The following is a 13,633-nucleotide window of genomic DNA, read 5'->3' as shown; positions in this document are numbered from 1 at the left end:
GTGATTCACTTCTCCCGATTCTAGACTTAGAGTTACCTGGGGCACTGAGAGGTTAAGTGACTTGTGCAGAATCGTACAACCCTATATACTGAAGGTGGGACTAGAACCCAGGTCTTTATTATGACTCCTGGGCCAGCTCTTCTATCCACTATACATACCATGCTACCTCTCATGGTTTCTTAACCCCATGGTTTCTAACCCCAGATAAAACACCCATTTCACAAAAACATTTGCTCAAGTCAGAGAATGCTTGTTTTCTCAGAAGCAGGGAGAGGAAGCTTTTGTTAATAGCCCTGGAATCCCACATGATCCAAAGGCAGCCCATGTTTGGATGCTGTCCTGATAAGCAAGAGGAGGACCACAAGCTGCCCAGGGCAGTTCCATGGTACCAAGCAGGTGCTCAAATGGTGACCAAAATAAAGTCAGTTTTCAGTCTGACAGAAACATAGCCAATCTATGTTGCAAAATACAATATCTCATCAATAGTTCTCAAAGTCACTTCAAAAACATTCATTAGCCTAATGTTATTGCTCTGAGGTAGACGTTACTCAATTCCATTTTACAGCAAGGGTATATGAGGTTGAGTGCTGTGTTCCCTGTTGAAGAGGAGTGAGGAGTCCTGAGTCAGTTCTCAGAAACTGCCTAAGCAAGTCCTTCCAGCTGAATCACTCTTGAATTGATTGTTCTGAGAGATCTGTTTCCTCTGGCATCAAAACAGGCCACTGTGGCTCCTTTAATTTATCATCCATCTTTTTTTTGTTGTTGAGAGCCTATAGTTCATAAAGGAGGCCTGGTATGACCACATGACAGATGTTACCTAAGGAAATCTGCTGTATGAACTTTGTCCTTGAAGAGGAAAATAGCTTCCTGTGTTTGTCCAGATTTTTCCTCTGTTGCAATGCCAAATGCTGCTGGAGAGATTTTCTTTATGTTTCCATGATTCTTGCATTTGTTCCTCATCATTTTGCATCTCTCTCCTCCCTCCTCCCTCCAGAACACACACTCTATTGGTAAGGTTTCAACCTATTCCTTTTTAAAAATTTTGTTTCCAATTAGAAACATTTTTTTCTCCTCTCCAACCTTCCACTAGGAAAAGAAAAACCACTGAAGCAAATATTTTTCAATTTTAATTTAATTTTTCAATTAACAAAATATAATAACCTATTAACAAACAGCAAGAACCTATTATATGCCACCAGCATGGTATCATGTTTAGAGAAAGGTATTCACATTCATAAAGAGATCAATACCTTGTGAATGCATTAACATCCCATTACTTCTGTTAACACCTCATTGCCTTATGTAACTACATCAACTATAGCTGCAGAAAGTGAACTAAATATGCCCCCCTTACATATATATTGTACTTTCATTATAGACATAGCAAATGCTCTTTCAGGCCTATGTTGAGAAGTCCAGGTGTTGGAGATAAATGTAAACATGTTGGCAACATAACATGGCTACATCTTAACTTTTCCTCTAGATTTGTGATCTCTTTCAGATATATAAAGAGGTGAGGAGGGTTGATTAGGAGAACCCTTGATGAATTGAATGAACCCTGCACTGCCCTCATCAACTTCATAACATTACAGGGCACAAACCCACTAGAAGGTGATGGATACCTGCCCCCACTAGACATGCTTCCCAACCTTTTGCTCATAGTGAACAGAGAACTCCTTTGATTGACAACAGTGACTGTCTGACTGGGTACTTGGAGTCCCAACATGCCTGTAAATTGCAAGGTGCAAGAGACTTTTGTTAAAAGAATTACCTTTTCCCAAGGATGTGATATAAAAACCAGTGACATCAATGAAAATAAGAAAATGGGTTTTTTGAATAAACAAGTGAGCTGGGATAACTAATTTAATATATATTGAAGGGACCCTAACAGAGTACCATATGGTCTTTTAGCTACAGTGTTCTTCAGGGGACTCAGATACCAGGACCCTTGCAGAGGTCTGAGACCAGAGTAATCTGCAAATACCCAACTGATATCTGTCAGGGCCCCAAAAAGGAACAAAACCAATTCACCATTGAGTATTGTGCAAAAGGATGCAGACGGAGACAGACTGAGGCCATCGTCTACATTGGAACACCTGGAGACTGAGACAGAAGCCAGGGATTTAGGGAAAGTGCGAGGCCTGATATTAGCCACCCCATCCAGAGTAGCAGTGGCAGTCGGAGGAGCTTCCAGACTCCAGAGGGGACTGGATCAAGAGTGCCTACATAACCCAGCTAAGAATGCTAGAAGGGACTAGAGCTTGGCTGTGACATAAAGTCCTAATCCAGCAACTGAGGCTGCAAATATGAGTAAACATCAAAAGACATTGAACACAATGAAGGAATACTATTGGTTAAAAAAAGATCAGGACGTAAATCCAGAGAGGATCTCCACAAGTACAAATAGAACCCAGGAGGAAAAAAATGGCATGGCCATATGAATTACAAGAGTGATTAGAAAAAAATAAATCAAGAAATTAAAAAGTAATTACATGGAGAAAAAACTGAAAGAGAATAAATAGCTTAGAACAGAAATTGGAAAACCTCAGCCAGATAGTGGAGTCCTTGAAAAACAGAATGGAGAAACTCAATGACTCTATAACTCGATAGGAAATATTAGGAGAAAACAAAGATTTTTAAAAAGAAGAAAATTTAAGATATCTATAATCAAAACAACTGAGCTGAAAAATAAGTTGAGATAATTTAAGCATCACTAAACTCACTGAAAACCACAATCAAACAAAAACCCTAGATACTACATGTTAGTAAATTATCAAAGAAACCTGCCCTGATCTATTTAGGGCAAAGTAGAGGGGAAAATGAAAATAGAAAAAACCTACTATCTTGTCCTAAAAGAAATACCAAACTAAAAATACCTAAGAATATTATAGCTCAAAACTGAAGCTTTCAGAGAAAATAAATACTTCAAGTAGCTGAAAGAAATTAAGAAACACAGTCAGGATCATCAAGAAAATTATGTCATATTCTAAAAGGTTGACAACTAAGAATAACTTGCATTGCAAAACGGAATATGATCCCTGGAGAGGAGAATGGAACATTAATGTAATAGAGAGGTCTTTCAAGTATCACTAATGAAAAGACTAGAAACTTTGAAATGCAAATATAGGAATCAAGACAAACCTAGAAAGGTAAATGCATTTATGCAATTGGAAAGAACTAAACAAAGATGAAATGCTTGCACATTCTAACAAAGAGACAATTGTCTCTTATTAAACTTTGTCATAAAATGACAATACTACCTAAATTAATTTACTGATTCAATGTCTTACCAATTAAACTACCTAAGAGATTTTACATATTACTAGAAAAAATAATTTTAAAATTCATCTGTAAATACAAAAGGTCAGGAATCTAGAATGTAAGCTCCTTGAGGGCAGGGACTTTGTCTCTTTTGTCTTTTTTTTGTCTTTTGTCTCTTTTTGTATTCCCAGCACTTAGCACAGTGCCTGGCACACAGTAAGTATTTAATAAATGTTTATTAAATTGAATTGAAAGAGAAATAATGAAAAACAAAATGGGAAGTATGTGGACCTATCAGTACCAGATCTTAAAATATACCACAAAGCAGTAATCATCAAAACTATTTTGGTGCTGGTTAAATAATGGAAAAAGTTCTCAGTAGAAAAAATTAGGTATGCAAGATTCAAAAGCTAGATATACTTGAAATCTATAATTATGCAGCACAGGTGTCAAATGAAACTTCCGACACTTTGAGATGAAAAAGGTTATTATCCTCATGTCCTGATAATCATAGGAAGGTACCATTGAAAATAAATGTACATTAAGAATATACATAATAACCATTTTGGAAAGCAATTTGGAATTATGCAAATAAAGTAACTAAAATGTTTATCTTGTTTGATCCAGAGACCCCATTACTAAGCCTATACCTCAAGGAAGTCATGGATAAGAAGAGAGTTCCTATATATACACCAAAATATCGCTTTTTGTGATAAAGAATTGGGGGTGGAGGAAGTAGGTACCCCTCAACTAGGGAATGGTTAAACAAACTGTGGTACATGAATGTAATGGAGTATTACTGTATTGTAAGAAATAATGAATATGATAAATACAGAAAAGCATGGAAAGGTCCACATGGACTAATATGTAGTGAAGTAAACAGAATTAAGAAAACAATATACACAGTGATTAAAACATATAAATGGAAAGGACAAACACACACACACACACATAGTGAATGCAGCAAAACTGTAAAGATCAAGCATGACTTAAATGAAGAGATATGAAGGATTCCTGCCCCCCCGCCCCATGCAAGCCTTCATGGTAGTGGGAGACCCACACATTATGTCTGGACCTTTATAATACATTGATTAGTTGTGTTATTTTTTTCCCTCTTTTCTTTTAATTTTGTCTTTAAAAAAACACTATTATGTGGGATGGCTCTCTGGGAGGAGGAAGAAGGGGGATACTGGGGATAGCTATGATGATGTAAAAAACAAAAGACATGAATAAAAACATTTTAAAAAAACAAAAGAAAAATACTTATAATAGACATAGCATATAAAGTATCATTTAACAGAGTGCTTCAGTGACCAAATGTCTAAATTATATGCAGGTGGAAGGGATGTGGAAAAATCTGCTGGTGGAGCTGTGAACTAGTCCAACCATTCTGGAAAACAATTTGGAACTATGCCCAAAGAGCTATAAAACTGGGCATACTCTTTGAGCCAACAATACCACTAAATAGGTCTGTATCCCAAAAAAAGGAAGAAAAGGACTTATATGTACAAAAATAATTTATAGCAGCTCATTTTGTGGTGGCAAATAATTGGAAATCGAGGGAATGCTCATCAATTGGGGAATGGTTGAACCAGCTGTGGTATGTGATTGTGATGGACTATTATTGTACTGTGAGAAATGATAAAGGGAATGGTTTCAGAAAAACCTGGGAAGATGTATATGAACTAATACAAAGTGAAGTGAGCAGAGCCAGGAGAATACTGTACATGGTAACTACAATATTATAACAATAATCAACTGCGAAAAATTTAGATACTCTTATCAATACAATGATCCATGACAATTTAAATTGGCTCAGGGGGTATAAGGCTCGGCTATTAACATAGCTTACTGGTGGCCTAAATACAAAAAAAATCTAAGGCACAAGGAGTCAGTAGCTCTTCCCTTGGACTTCTGACTGGCAAGCCAACAAGACCAACTCAGAAGCAGCCAGTTGATCAACAAGCATTAATTAAGCACTTACTATGTTCCAGGAGCTGTGTTAAATGTTTGGGGATACAGAGAGCAAAAAAAAGAAAAAACCAACCCCATCAATCCAGGCCTGCCATCAAGGAGCTTATACATTCCAATGAGGGAAATGACATATAAGTTACTAGGTAAGTACAAGATATATACAGAATAAATGGAAGGCAATTCACGAGAAGGCATTAGCATCTGGGGAGATTGGGAAAGAATTGCTATAGAAGGTAGTATTTGAGCTGAGTCTTGAAAGCAGCCAAGGAAATGAAGAGGCAAAGGTGAGAGGTCAGAACACCAAGGCTTGGGGACAAGCTATTGCAAAGGCAGAGACAAGAAGATAGAGTGGCATGTTTGATGTACAGTGAATAAGCCAACATAGCCAGAAAAGTAGAAAGGGGTCAGGTTACAAAGAGTTTTAAATGTCAAATAGGGGAATTTATATTTGATCCTAGGAGAATTAGGGAACCAGTGAAACTCATTGAGTGGGAAATTACATCATCAGACTTATACTCTAGAAAAATAACTTCGGCAGCTGAATGGAAAATGGATTGGAATGAAAAGAGTCTTGAGGAAGAGAGACCAATTAGAAAGTTGTTCGCAGTGGATAGAGCACCGGCCCTGGAGTCAAGAGGACCCGAGTTCAAATCAGGCCTCAGACACATAACACTCACTAACTATGTGACTCTGGGCAAGTCACTTAAACCCAATTGCCTCACCAAAAAAAAAAATTATTGCAATAGTCCAGGAGATTGGTAATCTCAGACAAAGCAAAAGCAAAAACAACTAAAAGGGATAATCAGGGAAACTACATATTGCTAAAAAGGTATCATAGAAAATGAAATAATATAAAAAATTCTTATACCAAGTTTCTCTGATAAAGGCCTTGTTTCTCAACTATATACTGAGTATAGAACTAAGTCAAATTTATAAAAATAAGGGCCATTCTCCAGTTGATAAATGGTCAAAGGATGTAAACAGGCAGTTTTCAGAAGGAGAAATCAAAAGCTATCTATTGTCATGTGAAAAAATGCTCTAAATCATCGTTGACTAGAGAAATGCAAATTAAAACAACTTTGAAGTAACACCTCACACCTATCAGAAGTAACAAATGCTAGAGGGAATGAGGGAAAATAATGAATTAATGGATTGTTGGTAGAGTAGTGAATTGGTCCAACCATTCTGGAGAACCATTTGGAACTATGCCCAAAGGACTATAAAACAGCAGTACCACTACTAGGTCTGTATCCCAAAGAGATCAAAAGAAAAGGAAAAGGACCTATGCATACAAAAATACTTATAGCAGCTCTTTTTGTAGTGGCAAAGAATTGGAAATTGAGAGAATACCCATCAATTGGGGAATGGCTGAACAAGTTGTGGTATATGAATGTAATGGAATACTATTGTGCTATAAGAAATGATGACCAAGCAGACTTCAGAAAAACCTGGAAAGACTTGTATGGAATGATGCTGAGTGAAGTGAGCAGAACCAGGAGAATGTTGTACACAGTAACATCCATGTTGTGCAATGACTAACTTTGATAGGCTTAGCCCTTCTCAGCAATGCAAAGATCTAAGACATCTCCAAAAGTCTTATGATGGAAAATGCTATGCACATCCAAAGAGAGAACTATGGAGTTTGAATGCAGATTGAAGCATACTATTTGCTATTTTTTTTCTTCTGTTTTGTTTTATTTTCTCTTTCTGGTGGTTCCTCCTATTGGTTCTAATTCTTCCTTACAACATGTCTAATGTGAAAATATGTTCAATAAGAATGTATATGTATAGCCTATATCAGATTGTGAGCCATCTTGAGGAGGAAGGTGGGGAGGGAGGGGGAGAAAAATTTAAAACTCAAAAACTTATGGAAGTGATTGTTAATAAATCAGAATAAATTAATAAAAAATAAAAGTACCAAATTTGGAATCAGAAAAAAAAAGAAACGATGAGAGGGATGTTTTCAGAAAAAAACATAACAAGACTGATATGAAGTGTTGTAAAGTGAAGTGAGAAGAATTCGGAGATCAGTGTGCACAGTGACATCAATGTTGTTATGATGATAAACTGTGAAAGACTTGGCTATTCTGATCAATACAATGATCCAAGACAATTCCAAAGGACTTATAATGAAAAAATACTATCTACCTCCAGAGAGAGAACTGATGAACTCTGAATGCTAATTGAAGTATAATTTTCTCACTTTATTTTTCTTGCTTTTTAAAAATATGATTAATATGGAAATATGGGTTTCTTTTACTTTGACTAAGTTGACTTTATTTTAAAAATTAATTTAACATTTTATTTTTTCCCAATTACAAATGTAAAAACAATTTTTTAGTATTCTTTTTTCAAATTTTAAGTTACAAGTTCTCTCTTTCCCTCATTCCCTCCCTCTCTCCCTTGTTGAGAAGGCAGGCAGTTTGACATACGTTATAAATGTATAGTCACACAAAACACATTTCCATGTAAGTCATTCTGTGAAAGAAAACACAGACAAAAAACCCCAATAAAAATAAAGAAAGTAAAGAAAAAGTATCTTTGGTCTACATTCAGGCTCCACCAGTTCTTTCTCTGGAGCTGGACAGCACCTTTCATCATAAGTCCTTCAGAATTGTCTTAGATCATTGTATTGCTGAGAATAGTTGTTATTCACAGTAGGTCATCATACAATATTGCTGTTACTGTATACAATGTTCTCTGGTTCTGCTCATTTCACTTTGCATCAGTTCATGTAAATCCAGGTTTTTCTGAAAGCATCCTGCTCGTCATTTCTTATAGCACAATAGTATTTCATCACAATCATATACCACAGCTTATTCAGCCATTCCCCAATTGACAGACATCCCCTCAATTAATGTGGAAATATGTTTTGCATAATTTCACAAGTATAATTAATATCATATTGCTTGACTTCTCAGCATGTGGGAGAGGAAGGGGGAGGGAGGGAGAGAATTTGGAACTCAAAATTTAAAAAGAAAAGAATGTTAAAAATAAATAATTTGAAAATTTTAAAGAAAAAATGCATGCAGAAGGATTTGCTGGGGCAAGGAGAAGGGCCACCTCTTTATATAAGAGAGGGGCAAAGGAGAAAACAGAATTGGAAGATGTCTGAATAATATGAGATAAGGAGGACAGAAAGAGTTTTTTGTTAATGTTTTCAACTTTTTGGTGAAGTATGAGGCAAGATCCTCATCCAGAAGACACTGCTGGGGAAGTAAAGCTATTGCCCAACTGAATCAATGCTGTAAATACTTTTGCTGCTATGCCCAAGTAAACCTCCTTTTGCTACTTTTCAGTTTCAATTTTCTTTTCCTCCTCCAGGCTTGTATTTAGCAAATGTCTCATTTCCCAGGGATAAGGGCTCCAAATCCCTCTTAATTCTAATGCTTTCCTTCTGTTGATTATTTCCATTTATTCTGTATACAACTTATTTGTACCTACTTGTTTGCGTGTTGTCTCCATGATTAGACTGTAAGCTTCTTGAGAACAAGGACTGTCTTTTACCTTTCTTTGTATCCTTAGCACTTAGCACAGTGCCTGGCACATAGAAGGTGCTTAAATAAATGTTTATTGTCTGATTAACCATCTAGTAATGGCTCTAATGACATTTAAATGGTGGAATACATTGAGAATATCTAGAATACATTTAGGATTTTTCTACCAAGAGTTAGAGTGTGATATTTCCCAAGTAGACTAAGCTAGTTTTTTCTTTAAAGTTACTGAAACTCTACTTGAGACTTGTCTCAGACTCTTGACATAGCTTCCTGATGACCAAGGTACAAAAAGCCAGTTCACAAGGAGTTAGGAGCTCTTCCCACAGGCTTCTGACCAACACACTATCATAGCCACTAGAGCAGTAGGGAAACTGGCCAACTGAATCAATTCTGTATCTTTGCTCACTGTCCTTTCCCTGCTATAGTTGAATAAACTTCCTTTTGTTAATTGTTATTTATTCTATGAGTGTCTTATTTCCCAAATGGGGTCATGAAGAGTCAGACACAACCGAAAAACAACTGAACAAAGTTAGCTATAAAGCTAGAACCAGAATCCTTATTTCCTGACACTGAGTTAATTTCCCTTTGCACTTACCAGAGAATCATTTATAAACTAGGTCCTTTTTAGGAGGGAAGCATTTATTAAGCACCTACTATGTTCCAGGCACTGTGGTAAGCATTTTACAAATATCATCTTTTTACACTTACTTCCAATTATTGCTAACATAGTTTTGTAAATATCTGTTGGAAAATGTAATCAGTCTACCCTCTGCAGAGAAACTAAAAAGTTAATGGAGGAAATCAAATCAACACTTGCACAATGCAGATTCTTGGTCTTTGGTTAAATGGATAAGTAGTTGTTTAGAAGGCTAGTCCTTGGGTGGGGGTGACTTGTGTAATGGAGACCAGCCAGACTAGAGCTAATGAGCGTTTACAATGTGCATGGGCTGACGGAACCCCTAGATGGACTTTGGAGTATTCTCTAACCTGTTCTAGTTTGCCATGGAGTAAGGAGACATACTTTTGATTGGCTACTCAGTAGAAACTAGGTTGCATTCAAAAGACACTAACTGGCCAAAGACAGTGCCTTGCTCTTTCCTACTGCATGTGTTCAAATGAAGAGACAAGGACTGATGTAAGCCTTTAGGAAAGAGAGAGTTCTCAGGCTTTTGCTCCTACTGGGATGACTGCCATGTGGTCTGTGAATGCATGACTCCTCTGTTGCTTTCTTCTCTATTGTACTTATTCTCCCTGCTTTTAGAAAGATGATGGCTATGACTCTGTAAGCTTTCAAAGGTCAGGACAGCAAACTCCAAGAGTCCATGTGGGGATTTCTGGGAAGGCTGAGCGTGGTTGGGGCAGCTTCTGAAACCCTGAAAAGTACCTTCTTGACTCAGTCTAGGAGAAGCAGAGAAATGGACTCATCCATCAGTTAGATGCTGTATTTGGAAGTAAATTTAGTGAGGCAAATGCTTTGTAGCAAATGTTTTAAGCTTGGGTCCACTCTTCTCAGGGACTAGGGTGATAGACAAGAGAGTGTAGCTATCACATCTGGGGGGAGAAATATTTTGTAACTTCTGTTCCTACCATATCTTTGCAGTAAATATTACTTTGTAAAAAACTAATGGATGTTAATTGATTAAATGAAACTGAGGCACTAATCGCTGGCGTTTAATGGGGGCAAGTACTTGCTCAGGTTGATATAATCAGAGAAAAGACATCCTTGCCCCTTCAGAGGTAACCTTAGAATCCTGAGTAGGAGATCTAGCCTTGTCCTGAGGGACCCAACTCATCTATAAGAATGGGAGCTGAAATAAGGGTATTTAGAGCCCATAAGGACTACATTTGTGAGACTAATACCTGTTTTTTCTGCTCAGGCTGTCAAGAAAACAGGTGATGGCCACTTTAATGAGGACTTTGATGATGTAGATTCAAGATCTTTTGTATTCCTGTCTAAAAGCATGGCAGTTGATTCCACAAAATGATTTACTGTGACCACTAAAAAGATCTCAAGGCAACAGCAAATTTTGACCAACTCCATCCCCAACCCCAGCCCTGAATCAGCCTGTATACTTAATATCTGTCTCTAATCCATTTAAAACCAGTAGTGCCAGATCTTGTTTAAATGAATCCAATCTCAAATGTTTCCTCTGTTCTATATTTAGGGAATATGGCTAACAGTTCCCATAAAGGAAACTACAGATGAACTGTGTTTGCTAGGATCCTCCATTTTAAATTGATTTTCATTTAACCAGGAATGGACTGTTTATAAGAGAGCCATTGGGGATAACTGACACTGGGTGCTTTGCTATGATTTTTATCTCTAGTGTTTCTGGCATTAACTCAGTTCCCAGGCAAACAGAGGCATTGAAGGCCTAGCAACAATCACTAGGGAGCTTCTCGGTTGCTAGCAACAATAAATACAATGCAGGCAAAGAGGAAACTCAGCCTTTCACATGTGCATAATGAAAACTGCAGGCTGGTTTCTCCTTTCTTATTCAACAAAGACCTTCAAATGGGGCACAACAGATTCTTCCTTTTTTCCTCTTTCTAATAGATAAGGTATTTTTTGGTGCCTCAAAGCCTGTGATTTACCCAACTTTTCTAATAAGGGCACCCAAATATATTCTGCCCTGTCTTGGTGTGCCAGGAGCCTGTCCCTGGGTATTATTTTTGGGTTAGAAATGGAGCCGGCAGTCTAAAATGGACTTTGGTATTCTAAATAATATGTAGCCTGGCAGACGTGCTTGGAATTATGCAGTAACCATAGGAATTGCAGTAGATTTCCATTCTTCTGAAAGAAAGCCTTCAGGAATATCATCTGGAAGGACTACCTTTTCTAAGTTCTTTCTTTGAAAAAAAAATACAGAAGCATAAAAAGAAATATGAAAATAGGCCATTGCCAATTTGCAGTTTCCTCATGAGCTGTTCAGGGAAATTAACACGATCGTTTTCTTCTTTTCATCTCAACACTTTACTTCCCATTGCCTTTATTTCCTTAATCCCCAGCCCCTCTCTTTCTTCCTTTTACATATGTCATTCATTCTTTACCCTTTTTTTTTTCTGTCCAAGGCAGCAAAACTCTCTGGAGTATAGTCATGTGATACCTAAAGTGATAAAGGAATACTGAAGTACCCACCAAGGTTCTGTCTCCTAGCAACGGACTACATATTGCTTAGCAACCTGTCTTAAGTGAGAATGAGGTTCACTGTGTGACATACCTCCTTCCACTGTAATCATCACTAAGGCTTATTTCATTAGTAATGGATTTGTTTAATAAAAGAATCTACTCTATAGACAGAGATAGACCTGCCAGAGGGGCACTTACTTCAGGCCTAACACTCTTGAGTGAATTACCCATACTGACTTTATAATCTGTATTGTCTGACAAATGGTTATTATTCCTATAAGCAGGTAAAGAGCAACATACCCTGGACTGATCCTTTCTTTTGTATGTTTGTCTTCATTCAACAAACATTATATGCTTATGTACAGAGTACTAAGTTAAACATTGGGGAATAAAAAAAGGCTTAAAGAAAAGAAGCATATCCTTCCCTTATGGACCTTGGAGTTTAAGAGGAGAAATTTTATACGTACATTTTAATTAGTTAAAATCATGACCGATTCTTTACATAAGGGTATAGGAACAGAAATTGGTACTGTTTCTTAATCTGTAAAATGTGAAGGTTGGGTCAGATGGCTTCTAAGGTCCTTCCAGTTCTAAATCTATAACTTAAGAACACTGGACAGAAAATCTAAAGGGTAAGACTAGCTAACTGCCCCTCACTGTGAAAGGCACCTTGAGAGTATCAGCACAGGCCAAGATCTGTTTCTCGTCTCTCCAAGTCTGAGGGGGAGATCTAGCCTTGTTCCGAGGGACCCAACTCATCTATAAGAATGGGAGATGAAATAAAGATATTCAGAGCCCATAAGGACTACATTTGTGAGACTAATACCTGGTTTCTCTGCTCACGCTGTCAAGAAAACAGGTAATGGCCATTTGATCCAATGATCCAACTTATCAAGGGGGTGATGAGGTCCAGGGAAAAACTGCCCAGAGTCATATAAACCTGCTTTGTTTCAGAATGCCAAATTATTCATTTATAATGAGGGATATGGTTTCCATAGAGACGCGAACATCTGCGTCCACTGGTTAGGCATCACATTCCCAGTTTTGAGAGTCTAGTAAACTGCAGAGTCTCGTTAAGTTATCAGCTGGTCATCTAGTGAACGTGCATTTTAAGCAACTATGGTTATATGCTTTTAAATTTTTTAAAATTATGAATTTAATAATCATTAGCAAACACAAACACATTCATATGCAAGGAACAAAAAAGAATGGAACCTTTGTTACATACGGTTTATTTTTTTAAGTGTACATTAAATCTTACAGGGTAGTAACACAGGTGCCCTGTTTTCTTGTGCTCCTTTCTGAACTTCTCTTTTTTTTTTCTGTGTATTTGTGAATGTTGCATTGATGTATTTTTATTTGCTTGGTATTTTTTTTTAACATTTCTATCACTACCCACTAACTGATCAATCCCTTCTCCCCATGTAGAAACCTACCCTCATGACAAGGTAGTCAAGCAAAACTCATCAATACCTTGGCCATATCTGAAAATGTATGCCTCACTCTGCAGTTGTATGTTCTTAGTGGCTATTTTAATCATCACAACTGATTTATCGTTTATTCTTCTCCTTTATCATGATATAGCTGCCACAAAAAGTTGGACCATGGTTGGCTGAGCAGGGCACCATTTTTCCGGTGCAGGACTGAGGGCACTCTGACCTTTTTCTTTCTAACATAAAATTTATATTCACTAGATAACCTGAAGATAATTGACTAGGATTCCCTGGTACTTTGATGCAGGGAAAGGTAACGCCCTGGCCAGTGAAAGAAG

At 37.2% G+C, this 13,633-nt stretch overlaps 1 protein-coding gene across 1 annotated transcript in view; it reads left to right on the top strand.

Annotated features, from left to right (window-relative positions):
• TUBA1A (tubulin alpha 1a) overlaps positions 1–13,633 on the top strand; it is a 39,628-nt gene that overhangs the window by 8,604 nt on the left and 17,391 nt on the right. Inside the window, exon 2 of the mRNA XM_020966139.2 lies at positions 5,256–5,378. The gene's annotated coding sequence lies outside the window, so the exon portion shown is untranslated. The remainder of the gene's footprint in view (positions 1–5,255; positions 5,379–13,633) is intronic.

The sequence above is a fragment of the Phascolarctos cinereus genome, unplaced genomic scaffold (genome assembly GCF_003287225.1).
Source record: "Phascolarctos cinereus isolate Bilbo 61053 unplaced genomic scaffold, phaCin_HiC Scaffold_1;HRSCAF=81, whole genome shotgun sequence".
Classification (NCBI taxonomy): Eukaryota; Metazoa; Chordata; class Mammalia; order Diprotodontia; family Phascolarctidae; genus Phascolarctos; species Phascolarctos cinereus.
Note: the sequence above shows the minus strand (reverse complement) of the source record. Positions and strands in the feature narration are given on the sequence as shown.